At 38.0% G+C, this 16,806-nt stretch overlaps 1 protein-coding gene across 4 annotated transcripts in view; it reads left to right on the top strand.

The window, feature by feature from the left end:
• Positions 1-16,806, top strand: part of KANSL1 (KAT8 regulatory NSL complex subunit 1) — a 183,444-nt gene that overhangs the window by 82,834 nt on the left and 83,804 nt on the right. The gene's annotated exons all lie outside the window — the stretch shown is intronic.

Genomic DNA, 16,806 nt, shown 5'->3' with positions numbered 1-16,806 from the left:
TGTACACTTAAATAGTGTTTGTGTGTGTTTTACCATAGTTAAAAATTGAAAAAAGAAATAAGTTAAAGAAAATGTGCTGCGTTTTCAATTATTCTAAATGTCTTTGTAGAATCCTCCTTTTTATAAACTGGAAGATTTTAGTATTAAAGTATTTTCTAAGTTGCCAGGTACTAATTCACATTTGGTGTGACACAGTGCAGTCATTACATTTTTAAAGATTTTTTATTATTTTTTAAAAATTGAGATTTAATTCATATACCATAACATTCACCTTTGAAAAGTGTACAATTCAGTGTGTTTTTAGCATATTCACAAAATTGTGCAGCTATCACCACTGTCTAATTTTGTAACATTTTCATCATCCCCCCAAAAAAACCCTGTTAGCCATAAGCAGTCATTCTCCTCTCCCCCTCTCTTCCATTACCCAGCCCCTTGCAACCACTAATCTTTCTACGGATTTGCCTATGCTAGACATTTTTTATAAATGGAATCATACAATATGTAACCATTAGCATCTGACTTCATTTAGCACAATATTTTCAAGGTTTATACATAATATAACATGTATCAGTACTTCATTCCTTTTTATGGCCAAATTCCATTGTATGGCTGTACAGCATTTTCTTTATTCATTCATCCATTGATGAACTTTGGGTCATTTCCACCTTTTGGTTATTATGAATAATGCTGCTGTGACCACTCATGTACAAGTTTTTGTGTACATATATTTTCAGTTCTCAGGTATTGTACCTAGGAGTGGAATTGCTGGGATGTATGGTAACTCTATGTTTAATTTTTTGAGAAACTGACAAAATTGTTTTCCAGAGATGCTGTACCATTTTGCATTCTCACCAGCAATGGATGAGGGTTCCAATTGCTCCACATCCTTGATGACACTTTTTATTGTCTTTTTAATTGTAGCGCCATGTTAATGGCTGTGGAGTCATATCACTGGTTTGATTTACATTTCTCTGGTGACTACTGATGTTGATCCATTTGTGTATCTCAGGTGCTTATCACTTGCATATCTTCTTTGGAGAAGTGTCTATTCAGATCCTTCGCCCATTTTTAAAGTATTGATAGGTTATTTGTTGTTTTAATTGTTGAATTGTAAGTGTGTTATATATTCTGGATACAAATCTCTAGTTAGATATGTGACTTACAGATATTCCCTTCTCTGGATTGTTTTCACTTTCTTGATATGTCCAGTGCCCAAAAGTTTTAAATTTTGGTATAATACATTTAGTCTTTTTTTTTTCTTTTGTTCCTTTTGCTTTTTGTATCATAGCATATTACAGTATTGCCTAACCCAAGGTCATGAATTTACTCCTATGCTTCATTCTAGGAGTTTTATAATTTTAGCTCTTATATTTAAGCTTATGATCCACTTTGCGTTAATTTTGTATGTGGTGTGAGGTAGGGGTCCAAATTCATTCTCTTGCTTGTTGTCATGGCATTAATTGAAAAGGCTATTCTTTCCCCATCATGTGTTTTAAAAATGGAAATGAATATAATTTTAAGATGGAAATGTACTTGTTTTTTAAAATTTCAGTGGTTGTATAGGTGATATTTTCTTCTTTATGTTATTGTTTATTTTCCAAATATCTATAACAGAACTTTGGTAACAGAAAGTATATTTACACCAGAGTATTAACAGTGCTTATTTCTAAAGGATGAGATGGGAATAGAGGAAGGGGAAGTGATGACTTTCATTTATTACATTAATACTTTTAAAATGTATTGTGACCTTTTTTAAATTAAAAAAAGATAATTCTAGTCTCTCTTCATTATGCTGATGTACTTAAATTGATATGGCAGCTTTTAGACTAGGGCCAAAGGTGCTTTGTTTAATTTTAGTGTTTTGGGTTTTTTTTAGGACAGTGTTTTCAAAGAATGCTTTCTGTTCCTGGAGTGATAGTTTCCAAAGTCAGAGGGTTCTATTACAGAAGAGGGAAGGAAACTAACACTCACTTAGTGCCTATTATTGACACTATGCTTTTATATACATGTTAATTCTTCACATTTTTGCAGATAGAAAAACGAGTGCTAGACACAACGAGTGACTTACACTGTCACGTGGCTTAGTAATTGCTTAAGAGCAAGAACCAGAATCAGGGTTGTATCACTCCAGAGCTTAGGTTTTCTCTGTGCTTCTCCGTGCTGAGTACATTAGTAAGCAATTCCTCGAATGCTTAGATAAGCATGTGCTTATAGATGAATGAGTGATATTATAATGGTGGGAGGACTCATGATGGAGAGATAGATATTAAAGAGAAAAGATTAATAATGGAAATTGTGGGACTTCCCTGGTGGTCCAGTGGTTAAGACCCTGTGCTTCCAATGCAGGGGATGCAGGTTCGATCCCTGGTCGGGGAACTAAGATCCCACATGCCACAAGGCACAGCCAAAAAGTAAAAATTAAAAAAAAAAAAATAATGGAAGTTATAAAGTGACTTGAGGGAACTAGGACTTCAGAACTTGATGAGAGCAAGTATTTAATTGTATTTGTCACGGTACCCAAAGCATGTTAGGCATTATACATTTCCCTGCCTATGAAATATTTTAAACTTGATTCCAAAAATTTGGCCAAGTGCTGTAAGAGGAAAGAAAATAATGAGAATAATGTGAGTTCATTTTAATAAAGATGAAGAGGTTTTTCCTCATTTATTTAGTAAATAAACATTACATTTCTTTGATGTTCCAAATATTGCTCTAGGTTTGGGAACAGAGCAGTTAAGAAAGACATGTAGTTTTCCTTTTTTCTGCTTTCTCTTTAACTGAATTGACATTAGTTTCTACTGAAAAGTTAAGACTTCATAGCAGATCAGAAACTGCTATTCTGTGTCTGGTGCCTTTTAGGATTGATTCTTGAGCCAGTGGGGGCAGTTGGATGTGAATAGGTTTAATGAATTCTATCCAGGATTCCTAGTTAGAGGTTAAATTTGTGAGGGGTCTGTATTTCTGTTATTTCATGAATTCTAACCTTGTGAGTACGTTGATGGGGTATTGTGATGATCCTTGAACTCCAGTTCTTGCTGTCAGGTGAAGCTTTTGGATCAGGTGAAAAATACTATCTCATCTTTGTATGCGACTTCGTATTTTTAAAGATTTTTGAATCTTTAGACAAATAATATATCCAAACAACCAGGCTTGCTCTTGATTTAGGGAACTGAAGGGTAGTGTTTACTTGGCATGTGTGGGAGCAGTGTTCTCCTGAAGTCAAGTCAGAAGTCAGGAAATGTGAATCTATTCCTGGGTGGCTTGCTGTACCGAGGGCAGATCATTTCACTAGCCTCAGCTGCAGTTAGCCACTATTCACTTCTGAGGGCAGCTAGAGGCTAGGGAGCTGATTATAACACACTTTAGCCACCTTTTCATTGGGATTTTTTTTTCCACTGAAGTATGAATCATTCTTGTGAAACAGTTTTCAAAACAAGAAGATGGAAGTCAAATTGTTTAAGCCCACACTGAAAACTTTTATGACAGTTTTTCTATCTAGGGGGGTGAATGCACCCCCCCCAATAAATATTGAGTGCCTGCTTTTTTTTTTTTTTTTTAATTTATTTATTTTTGGCTGCGTTGGGTCTTCGTTGCTGTGTGCGGGGTTTCTCTAGTTGTGGCGAGCAGGGGCTACTCTTCGTTGCGGTGTGCGGGCTTCTCATCGCGATGGCTTCTCTTGTCGCGGAGCACAGGCTCTAGGTACGTGGGCTCTAGAGCACAGGCTCAGTAGTTGTGGCGCACGGGCTTGGTTGCTCCGCGGCATGTGGGATCCTCCCGGATCAGGGCTTGAAACCATGTACCCTGCATTGGCAGGCGGATTCTTAACTCACCAGGCAAGTCCGAGTGCCTGCTTTTTAGAAGAAGTTTTTGCTGGGCTCTGAGGATAACATGCTATAGTTAAAACTTAGACTAAGGATGTGAAGTCAGATATATAAGTTGTTGTCTGTGATAAATACAGGGCAGAAATAAGCATATGCTCTAAAAAATGTAATAAGCTTCTAAGGTTTAGAGAAAGGGGGAGAGGATATTTGGTTGGACTATCTGGAAATACTTCAGAGAATGCTTTTAGCATGGAATATTATTTTGACTATCAAATATTAGAGAGGATGGGGTTGGATAGAGAATAAGTAAGTAGAGTAAAAAGGGGAAGAAGCAGGGCCAGGGGACAGAAGTAAGCCAAGGCAATAAGTGTGAACATAAGCCCAGAGGTAAGCACAATGTTTTGGGAGAAGAGGTTGACACTCTTACTGTGTAGCATCTGCTTTCTATTCCTGTGTTATACCGTACTCCAGCTCTGCCATACCCCACCGAAAATAACAAAAACAAGTGTTCAGGAGAAGTATTTTAATCTGGAAATAATTGAAGAATTGTGAGCCATATACATACATATATATATGTGTGTGTGTATAATTTTTTTTTCATAGTCTTTGTGGGACTCAGCTCTCAGTCCAGAAAATAAAAGTAATCACGACAAACTAGATCTTGAACATTTTGATTTGTTGTTTAATTTACACAGATTCTTGAGAATACTGTGTTCTGGTGTAATTTGGTCCGTAATAGCAGTTAAATTGGACTTGTGTTGTCTTCTAGGTCGTTAGTGCTGTGACCTTCTGGTTTTCTTTCCTTTGTTTTATTTAACTTTGAATTCTGGGAGGAAAGATACCATGTAAATTTAATAAAAGATTCCCCTTCCCTTTTTGGTTCTCCCCAAATCTTCATGGAACTTTCTGGGAAGAGACCTTGGGTGGGTGGGCAGTGGGAAAGTTCTGCAAATTTGGTTAAGAAACGAAGAGGGATTGTCTTTTGGGCAACTAGTCAAATTAGTGCATTTATGGATTTATGGCATGTGCTTTATCATTGAGGATTTCAATTTAAATGTGAGTGCTGATATTGCCAAATTTCTGCTTTTTGTGGATCATTTCAGTCCTCAGCATTTCTATGGAAAATTTTTATTTTATCGATAGCAGAAGAGGTAGAGACTTGGTTCATCTCTGCTACTTTGAGGGATGATCATGGGTATGTGAATGTGTATGTGTATATGTAAAATAAAATTAATCTAAACTTGGTGATGAGTTAAAGATAACTCATGTTTCATGCAAGGAAGGGTGCATCAGCCTATATTGTGTTCAGAAGAAGGTAATGCTTTATAAAAGAATGTGAAGATTACTGTGAACTATTATTTTCTCAAATACAGTATCCTAATTGAGTAGTGAACAGGATTATGACCAGGAGAGAGCATGCAGTGCCCAACTTCTCGCTGGTTAACACCTGTTGAACCTAGTGTATCTCACAGAATGTGTGTGTGATGAGTGATTTTTTTTTTTAACTAGTGTAGGAGCACTTGATCCCTGCTCAGTTACGTATGAATGATTCTGTAGCTTCCCAAACTAATGTAGGATATTCTCAATGGTGAAATTTTATTAAAGTCATTTAGGTGTCTTAAGAAATGAAAGTGTTCAGTAGAGCCCAGTTTGCCATAGCCCTTTGGAGAATTGTTGCGTCACTGTTTTGGTAAATTTGTGCCTGACTTAAGCATCTTTGAGACATTTTAAAAGAAAAATATATGGTTTAGGGAAAAATCTTTTACCCTTAAAGTCTTTAAAGTCTAAAGGTGAGCCTTTAATCTTCTGGAATGTCTGGGTCAACCCTGTGAATTTTTGGTTGTAGCTGTCATTACTCTGGATAAAATCGAGAGGTTTCTCTTGGGCTGGTGTTTGCCAGCCCCCCTTCCTCCTCCCTCCTTTATGTTTTATTGTAGAAAATGCAAGCTTACATAAAAGTGGAGAGAACAGTACAGTAAACCCCCGTGTGTGTGTCACCCGGCTACAACAGACATAAACTCATAGCTATTGTGGTTTTTATCTAGACCCCCTTGCCCTACTACCAGCACACACACACACACACACACACACACACACACACACACACATGCAGTTATTCTGAAGTCAGTTCTATACTACATATTATTTTGTCTATAAATATTTCAGTATCTTTCTCTAAAAGATAAAAGCTCTTTTGCTGCCTTCCCCCACCACCGCCATCCTGTTCTTTTTAAAAAGTATTCTTGTTGTTGAAAGAGACGTGAAGGAATGAGGTTGAGACGATATAGGTGGGACAGAGTAGAAATTAGGTCCACCTGATACTTGATTTTCAGAAGAGAATAGGATTGGGTAGACCCAGAACCATAAAGGGGATATGAGCTAGAATTTATTTAAATATCAGAAGATGGCACATGTGTCCCGTGTCATTCCCCCCGCCGCCCCGGTCGTGCATGCCTCCATACAGACTTTTGGTGCCTCGTCTCTCCGTACCCTTTGAATGTTAAAGTGTGTCATGGTTTGGTTTTCAGGACCAACCCCCCACCCCCCCATCTGTATTCTTCATTGGTGATCTTTAGTCCTGTCCTTTGAGTATCATCCATACACCAATAATTCCAAATTTATATCCCCAGCCCAGCTAGATCGCTTTTCTGAAGTTCAGATTCATATTTAAAATGCAGTTCTTGATTTCCCTTGCCACTGTGATCAACATCCTTCTCATCACAACCCCACTTCACCTTCCCACTCTGCCGCCTATCACACACAGTATGTAATAAACTCTAGGAGTACACCTTTGTCTTAGTTCGGGCCACTATAATGAAGTACCATAGGCTGGGTGGCTTAAAAACAATAGAAATTTATTTCTACATGATTTTCTGTGGGTTTCTAGCAAGTTCCCAAGTTATGCTTATGCTTCTGGTCTGGGGGCCACAACTTGAGAACTACTGGACTTGATAATCACGTAATCCTGCCAGCACTAAGATATTACTGTTGTCTGTCTAACAGTAATGATGGAAATAGCCAGTATTTGAGACTAAGTGCCAGGCATTGTGTAAAAGTGCTTTATATGGGGACTTCCCTGGTGGCGCAGTGGTTAAGAATCCGCCTGCCAAAGCAGCGGACACGGGTTTGAGCCCTGGTCCGGGAAGATCCCACAAGCCGCGGAACAACTAAGCCCGTGTGCCACAACTACTGAGCCTGTGCTCTAGAGCCCGTGTTCTACAACGAGAGAAGCCACCGCAATGAGAAGCCCACGCATGGCAATGAAGAGTAGCCCCCGCTCAACGCAACTAGAGAAAGCCCACGTGCAGCAACGAAGACCCAACACAGCCAAAAATTAATAAATTTATTTTTTAAAAAGGGCTTTATATGTACAATATTGTTTGGTTCTCATGGTGATTGGTAGGTATTACCTCTTTTAAAGGGTTAGGTAAATTGTTGACATTCACACAGTAAATAGCAAAGTTGAGACTACCCTGGTCTGCTCACAAAGACACAAACCATTTTTCTCTTGACCAAATGAGTGGCTTCCAACCTTGGCTTCTTACATATTTAGGACTCCCACATATAGTTTTACTTCTTAATTATTTGGTTTACCAATGTGTTTTTTGGTCGCCAAGACTCCAGGCTGGGAACTGCTACTCATACTTAGTTTGTACTGCCTGATTTTAAGCCCTTATTATGTGTTTATTGCTATATTGCTTATCAGCCTTATCCTCAGATTTATAAACCTTCTTGAGGCCATGGACCCTGTCTTTTGATTGTTGTATAGTGCTCAGCAGAATGCTGTTCACATTGTAATGGTTCAGATGTTGTTGAAGGATTGTCATTGTAATCATTTTGGAGGTATATATTAGGCACTCAGATTTAATGCATGGGGTATAACCAGTTGATTTTGAATATTCACGTCATAGCATTCAAGTTCCTTACCACTTTGCTGCTTTTACATGATTAAAATAAGACAACACATTAATTTTATTGAGAAAAATACTTAATCAGCTGAACATTAAATATAAATCTGAAATGAAAAGTCCTGTGTTCTGATTTCAGATTTCCAGAAACAATGTATAAGGGAAACTGTTTAGATCCTTTCAGCCTAATACTATGTATTAAAATGCTTTCCATATTTTATTTGTATCCCTGTCCACCTGTCAGGTTGAATAATTAATTAATTATAGAAGGGTCTAAATCCATGTAAAAACCAGACTGAATTTCCCTTTTCTTTTTTACCCCTATCTCTTTTATCATTGATCCTAGATAAGGAGTTTGTTGTTTCTCTCATATTTGAGTATCTATAAGGAGGTGGAGATCAGCTTGTGCCTTAAAACTAGGACAGAGTTGGAGTGTAATTGGAAAACTGTGGCAGCCTTCTTCATGTGTTCAGGAGGATGGGAACGTGTGTCAGTTTACTAAGATTTTGCTTTACTCTTGTGTTCTATAGAATTTCTTAAATGTATTTATTTTGCAGCTGAGGACTGGGAATTTCACTGCCCTATCCTCATGTAATAGTACAATGAATCCACAGACTCTTTGTTCAAAGTTAGCTATTGATGAGGGGAAATGGGAGGGACAAGCTGGGGTGTTACTTCCGTTTTTCTAGGTAAAGTTTCTTCAGCTGAAGATGTATTTAGCTGTGCAGCAAGTAACTGCTGTTCTGTAGAGATTTAAGGCAGCATTACAGGAAGAAGACAACTTGAATTGACTCTAGTTTTGTTGCAGTGATAATGTTGTAAGTAAAAAATGCGAGCCTTAGGAAAGAATGTGGGTGGGGTTAACCAGGGTTTGTTTCGTTGTTATTTCTGTTCTGTCCTTACCTGAGCTGTTTAAGTATGTATGAAATGAACCTTTTATTATTCCAAGACAATTCCTTGTATCTGTCCTCCAAAATGCTCACTGTGAGCTATCAGTTAATATGAGGGCTCAACTTCGTTGACTCAGAAAATGTTGAGTTTCTTTAGGAGTTTTTGTTTAAATTCCTCTACTTTTTTTTTTTAAATTTATTTATTTATTATTTATGGGTGTGTTGGGTCTTTGTTTCTGTGCGAGGGCTTTCTCTAGTTGCGGCAAGCGGGGGCCACTCTTTATCGCGGTGCGCGGGCCTCTCATTATCGCGGCCTCTCTTGCTGCGGAGCACAGGCTCCAGACGCGCAGGCTCAGTAGTTGTGGCTCACGGGCCTAGTTGCTCCGCGGCATATGGGATCTTCCCAGACCGGGGCTCGAACCCGTGTCCCCTGCATTGGCAGGCAGACTCTCAACCACTGCGCCACCAGGGAAGCCCCTAAATTCCTCTACTTTAATCTTTATTGCTATGGGTTGGTGGTTCGAAACTTTGGCTGCTAAATGGAATCACCTGGAAAGCATTTAAGGAAAAATTCAGGCCCTACCCCCAGTTAATTTTGATTGAATTGATCTGGGGTGTGTCTTCAGCATTCATGTTTTTAAAACCTCCCCAGATAATTCTAATGTATGGCCAGCATTAAGGAATACTGCCCTAAGTTCTGTTTTTACAGACTCCAGTAACTTTCTTGGAGGAAAAATAAGAGTCATCATGTGTTTCCCCACCTCTCCCCCACCCCGATCTCAATCCTCTGTAGTTTCTACAGAGGGAAATTAAAGTCAAATCTGAATCTTATGTAAAAGCATAGAAATTTAATCCTGTAATTTTGCAAATATATGGAGTAGGCTTTGAGGAGTTTTAAAAATAATGTCTAATCTCCTCTTTAAGAGACTTTGCTCGCTAAACTTACTTTGTCTCTGTTCTAAAAGCGTTCAACACACTTTGATTTATGACAGATTTACCAGATTCCTCGTATATCACAGGACACCAAGGACATCTAGCTCGGTGAAGCAAGTCTGTCAATTTAAGTTATCTTGTCAGATAGTATAGCCAGTCTTGTAGTTCACAAAAATGTATTGTTGCTCCAATATTGCAACTTATTTTCCTAAATGAGCCGTGTGTGTGTGTGTGTGTGTGTGTGTATATATTCAATTTTCAGACAGGTGGTACTTTGAGGTGAGTTTGCAAGTTCAGTGAAATATGGGTCTCTGGTTTCTTTTATTTTGGTATTTTTTAACTCACCTTTCTTTCCCTAAGGTGCTTAATTTCCATGCCTGACACCCTACCAGTATTTGACAGCCAGAGTAAATGCCTGTACTTTTATTCTTTTGAGAAATGTAATAGGTCGTTCATTAATTCATTCAACTAGAACATACTGTGTCTTGAGGACCGAGTAAGTCATACGTGGCCCCTGTTTTTGCAGCAGTCACATACATTCTCATGGGGAGACACAGATATCAAATTTTTCTCTTTTGTGTCAACATTCTATTCCATTGGCAAATCTTGCTGGCTCCACCTTCAGATTACATTCTGAATATAAATACCTACTCCCCATTTCAGATGCTGTCATCAAACTATTATCTTTTGCCTGGACAACCTCAGCAGCCTCCTAATTTGTCTCCTTCTGTTATTGATCATCTATAGTGTGTTCACAGAACAGCAAGAGTGAGCTTAAAAATGTAAATAGTAATATCTTGTGCCCCTGCTCAAATTTGTCCAAAGGCTTCATGGCACACTTAGGCTAAAAGTCAAACTCCTTATCATGGGCTACAAGGCCCTGCTGGATCTAGGGTCTGTCTGCTTTTGTATACCACCTTGGTATCATCTTAAAACATTTCCCTTGGCTCACTGTGCTGCAACCACACTGGTCTTCTTACTCTTAATTGTGAGTGTGTTCCTGCCTGTACATTTTACTGCACACTCTGCCTGGAAAGCTTTTCCACAGATTTCCTGTCAGCTGAGTTTGGTTCTTCATCCTGTTCAGGTCTCTGCCACTTTTAAAAGAGAGATTCTTGACCACCAGCTGTAAAAGGGCAAGTTAACATCACAAATAACATTTTTTTTTTTAATTAGTCAAGGCTCTGGTTTTTTTTTCTTTTTTTTTTAAATTTAATTAATTTATTTTATTTATTTTTGGCTGTGTTGGGTCTTTGTTTCTGTGCGAGGGCTTTCTCTAGTTGTGGCAAGCGGGGGCCACTCTTCATCGCGGTGCGCTGGTCTCTCACTGTCGCGGCCTCTCTTGTTGCGGAGCACAGGCTCCAGACGCGCAGGCTCAGTAGCTGTGGCTCACGGGCCTAGCCGCTCCGCGGCATGTGGGATCTTCCCAGACCAGGGCTTGAACCCGTGTCCCCTGCATTAGCAGGCAGATTCTCAACCACTGCGCCACTCAACTGCGTTTACTCAGCTCTTTTATCATGTACTTGAACTAGTAACTGGCTTGGGCAATGCCTTATAATGGAGAATTTACAGAGAGGTGCTCTGTTTGGTCATTAGCACTTTACTTTTTCTTCCTATTATTTGATGCTGTTTTGCAGATGACGAGCATAGATTTTACAGCTCATTTTGTATTTTCTTTTTTCTCTCAATTTGATTCATACGTGAAATTTAGTATCCCCATTAATGGGAAAGGAAGATTCTGAAGAGAATACAGAATTGAATTCCTTTTTAGAAAGTCTGGTTACTCCGAGCTGTGATTGGCCTTCTTATCATTAGTATAACTGTGAGGAGTGAAAATAACCTTTTGAACTCTCTTATGGAGAAAGTGGTGGTGTTCTGTAAAAGACATTTCATTCAATATGGTTGTTACTGGCTTGCATAATCCCACCATGTCACCTGGCCTCTGATTAGACCCAGTCTGTGAGTCTGATGAGAGCCAATTATAAGTTACCTCTCAAATTTCCTGTGGCTTCTCTCTCTCCTCCTTTATTAGCTTGATAATCCAGTTGAATGTATTATTACTTAGAGGTTGGGTAATGACCATGACCAGTTTTTGAAGGCTAGATTCCACATTGGTGGGCAATTTTTTTTTGACTAGTATAGCCAGAAACATTTTCACATTACTTTTTTCCATTTATCAAAGGAAATAAATATCCAGGCTATTTATGTATTTCTTTTTAGGGTGTTCAGATGTCTTGGAGGAAAGGACTGTGGAAAACTGAGTCCTAAAACTCATTTAATTTGAAGTTGGGCAAAAAAATTACAGTTATTAGGTAAATATTTTCAGATTTTAAGCCCCTTTACCTTTAATTTATTTTGCTAAAATATTGTGATAGGACTCCTTTATATTGTCCAGAACCCAATGTGCTTTATATGTCTGTCATAAGGATTTCAGTTTTGACTCAGAAAAGCCTGTGGTCTATTGGAAAGAAAGCATTTTTTGAAAACAGCTTTATTGAGATATATTTTAGAATACAGACTTTTGAGTCAGACGTGAGTTTGAATTTCTACTGGTGCTGATTAGCTGTGTGACTTTGTCAAAATTGCTCAGTCTCTAATAGCCTTGGAATACAATATTTACTTTAAGTTGTAATTAAAATTAGAAAATGATACATGTCAAGTACCTGGCCCTTCAGGTTTCAATAAATGGTAGCACTTTCTAATATTACTAATACTAGCACGTAGGATACTTACCTCTTTCTGTTCTTTGGGATTTTAAAGCCTGGGAACTGAACTGAAATGGACAATAGTGATAGTAAAATCTGATGCTACTGAACACAATCACACAAATTGATCTGCAAGGCTGAAATTGTTCGTTCAACTACACTGTTCTTTAACTTTTCCTACGTAAGTCTTGGTTTTATTGTATTAATGAGCAGGAGGATTACCTTATTCTGCCCATTTTATAAGAGGTTTCCATTGAATGTAGCTGTCTTGCAGAGAATAAAGAGTAACCAGATGTGTTACTCTATGTACAGTGTTGTATGGCTCTGCTCTCCCCACTTTCACCCCCACCCTCCAGGCCCTTGGGTGGTACCCTATGTAGGCAAATGTATTTGGGATCTAGATCTCTAGATTTAGGAGAAGTACTTTATTCACATTAAAGCTTGATACTTAACAAGTTGTTTATCAGGATGGATTAATTCACTGTTTCTAACCATCCTTGTGTTGATAGGGGATCCTCCCTCACCCATTTCTCAGCCAGTTAATATTACAGCAGTTTTGTTATGAATATGATTAGAAATGTTCCATTTCACAATGTGAATATTTGTTTACCTTTAAGCACTTATGGCTAAATGCATCTTTGTCTTTATGATAGCAGTGTAGCTTCAGTAGTGAGAAGGAACCTAGTAGGAGGTAAACTCAGGGTAAAGGGGGACTGGAGTAGGTGGAGATAGGGTGTTTGGAAGCTAGTTGATTATTGTAAGGATTTTAGCTTTTACTCTTGAGTATCACCTTTGAGTAGAGGGGTGACATGATCTGACCTAGTTTGAAAGAAAAGCTGACTGCTTTGGACAGCAGCAGAGGCATCTGTGCTGGGGGCTGTTGTGATATCTGGTGCCAGAGGATGGTGGCTTGGGTCAGGGTGGTGGTAAAGTTTGTGAGGAGTAATGTTTTATTCTGGATATATTTTGAAAGCAGAGCAGGTAGGATTTGCTCATGGGTTAGGTGTGTGGGTTGTGAAAGTGAGTTTTTTGGTCTCAGCCAGTTGAAGGAAGGTATTGCTCTTTATTGAGATGGGGAAGAGTAGGAAAAGTAGGTGAGGGCAGGGGACGATGAGTTCAGTTTATATTACTATGATAAAGACAATGAGAGCTAGAACAACACTCTCTTTGATTTTGGCATTACATATTAAAAACAGTGGATACATGTCATTATACATTGGTCAAAACTGCAAAGAGTAAACCCTATTGTGTAAACTATGGACTTTAATTAATAATAATAATGTTATCGGTTCATCAGTTGTAACTAATCTACTACACTAACACATAATCATAGAGGAAACTGTTGAGGAGGGGGATATATGGGATCTCTACTTTTCACTCAGTTTTTCTGTAAACCTAAAACTATTCTAAGAAATAACGTCTGTTAATTTTTAAAAAGCAATCAACGCAGATATATGCTATCATGTTTTCTCTGATCTTCGTCTTTCCTTCATTGCCGAGGCCAGTCTTCTTTCTTCTTTTGCAGTAGCATGTCAAATTGCCTTTCCCTCCTAATTCAGATCTGTTTCTAACATAATTTCATACCAGTTAGATGCCCAGAGTAGACCTGTTTTCCATTCTGTTTAGTTCCTCAGTTACTTCTGAATTCTTTCCTTAAGCAAAGTAAATATTATTGCCATAATATTTGTCTTGGACATCACCAGTATATTGCAGTGGTTTTTAATAGTAAATGATGAATACAAAAAATAGAATCATATGTGGCCATAGGCTTAAAAATATGATTTCATTGATCTTTTTTGTTCTCTTATTCAGTTGGTTATCTGCTCTTTCCCTTTTGCTGTGCAGGGTCATTTACACATTCCTAGGACTTCTCTACTGGGCTTTAGAGACCAGCCTCCATGATCCCTTCAGGGGATTACAGCTTGCAGGTTCTTGACTTTTCACCTTTATGCCTTTCTATGTGGAGACTGAATTTAGGGTGAATTGGGTATCATTTTGTTTTGCATGCTGCATCTTAAGGGCAGGGACTAATGTGTTTTTATTTTGTGTGTCACACAAAGTCACATACTTTTATTAATGTTGTTATAATGGAGTGTCTGTGCTTCCTTTTATAATTGAGAAATAGCACTAGTCCAAGAATTTCAAGGTTTTTTATATAAAATGTGTTGCTTTTCAGTAAGTGATTTTCAACTTTAGGGTAAATCACAGTGTGTCGGGGGTAGAAACAGTGGTAATATTGATAATATTTAGTTTATCTGTAGTTGAAAGTTGATTTTTGTGATGAGAGACTTATAGTGAGAATTTATTATGAATGCATGTGTGTGGCAGCAGGAAGAATGTTAAGAAATAAAACATTAGATCATTTGGGTTTTTCTTTTTTTCTAATAAAACTGTTTAAAGTTTTTTATTTACAAAATATTTTATTATAAAAAATAATTTTTATTAAAAAACACAGGAAGCAAAACAGTAAATTACTGGTAATCCCATTGCCCAGTTAACACTAACACATTAGATGATGTAGGATAAGGAATAATGATAAGTAAAGATAAATAAGGATATATAATGATAAAGATGGGATAGGGTATAATATTCTTATGCATATAGTGCCTTACACCTGTACTCTTGTGCTAGGGCATTAAACACATGATGTCATTAAATTACTGTAACAATTCTTTGAAGTTAGGTAGTTTCTTACAGAAACTGAGTCTCAGAGTAGGTGGAGGGGTGGGAGGGACAGTGGACTTGCCCAGGCTCACATGTAACTACTGGAGCGAAGATTTGAATCGATTAGTTTAGTTTCACCTTTGCTTTTCCTAAAGTGCTGTCTCTCTCACATTTTATCTGTTTAAGATATATATCTGTTAGATTACCTTTAAAGATAGCTGCTGGCATCTGACTAGTTAGATATGACTCTTCAAAATCATGGTGGTAGACTATTGGGTGGAACTGCATGGCTTATATAAATATACTTCAGAAAATTGTGCTGCTTTCATTCAGGCTAAAAGACAATTCCTCTGTAACAGACAGCTTACAGTACTTTAATTTCAAACAGGAGGTTTGTACAGGGTCTCTAAAACTTTGTTTCAAGAGCTGAAGCCCACCCCTGAGAGTGAAACTTGCCTTGGTATTCAGATTGTGTTATATTGGGATGCCTCAACAGTTTAAGAATTCTTTTTTTTCTTCCCAGCTTTATTGAAATATAATTGACATCTAACATTGTGTAAGTTTACGTTATACTTTAAGATTCTTGTTAAACTTTTAGTGTCTCCATGAATGAGGGGTTTGATGTTTGAATGTCCTGGTTTCAAAGCTTGTAGCCTTACACTTCTTTTAGGATGGGAGAAATACTTTTTTAAAGGGGAATGTTGATTCTTGTTGAAGTTTTCCCCTTTCATCCCTCCTCCTTTTCCCTCATAAATAAGGAAAGTTCTTCATATGTGTTGGCCTGTTTTAAGTAGAGTTCTTATCTGTATATGGAAACAGAAAAATGGGTTCAAGAGGTAGGTAAAGACCTTAAATTGAATTCCCTGTTAACTAAGCTTGCCTTTAACACAAAGGCAATGAGGATAGAGGCACTATAGTGCAGTGATTAAAATTAAGGGCTCTGGAGCCAGATGTACATCTTGCTTTTTCTTCTCCGGGCAAATGACCTAATCCCTCAGTGCCTCAGATTCTCCATCTGCAGTATGGGGATAGTAGGTGCTGTCTCTCAGGGTTGTTATAATGATTAAATGATGAAATTCATGTAAAGTTGGTAGCAGTGCCCAGAACAAAGGAAGCATTCAACAAATGTTACCTACTATGTATAGTTTCTAGCTGAAGAAAGAATTCAAATTCAGTAGAAAATATTAGAGCTGGTAGTAACACATTTGTTGGTCATGAAATATTGGAGCTATAAGGTATCTTTTACAGCAGTCTTTATTTGCAACCCGTATTATGTTATAAAGTGTAGAAGAGGTATTTAAAACTTTGAGAATAAATAAAATCCGTGAGGAAGAATGTAGAATTTAAAAAATAGGACCAAGAATTTAATCTAGGATTATTCCTAAATTTAGTGTAGGGCAATGGTTTTCTACCTCTGATAATTAGGGGAAGTCAGTGCTGTGACATCTGCGGTGACTATTGGTTTTTGATCCATCAGCTTTTCTTAGCACCCTCACCCCCATCCCCTTAAATGGAATCCTCAGTATTATTCAGGTATCCTGCAATTGTGTAATTCATGGGACCCCTCTCTGGCTTCATTGAGGAAGTTTCATCAGTCTGAGTTTCTCAGAGTGTGGTCTTTGGACCAGCAGCATTACCTAGCATCACCTTGGAACTTGTTAGAAATGTAAATTCTGGGACCCCACCTGAGACCTACTGAATCTGAAACTCTGGGGGTGGGGCCCTACAATACGGGTTTAGACAGCTCTGCAGGCTTAATGTTTGACTTCTAGCGTAGGGTTTCCAACTCAGGTAACTTCAGGAGTTCAGGCATATAATATAAATGAATGACACCTGCCAGGTGGGGATAATTTTGAACTGTGGATCAAGTGCCACAGCTGAAGGG

Source organism: Eubalaena glacialis, chromosome 19, assembly GCF_028564815.1.
Source record: "Eubalaena glacialis isolate mEubGla1 chromosome 19, mEubGla1.1.hap2.+ XY, whole genome shotgun sequence".
Taxonomy (NCBI): Eukaryota; Metazoa; Chordata; class Mammalia; order Artiodactyla; family Balaenidae; genus Eubalaena; species Eubalaena glacialis.
This window is presented reverse-complemented; position numbering and strand designations above follow the sequence as displayed.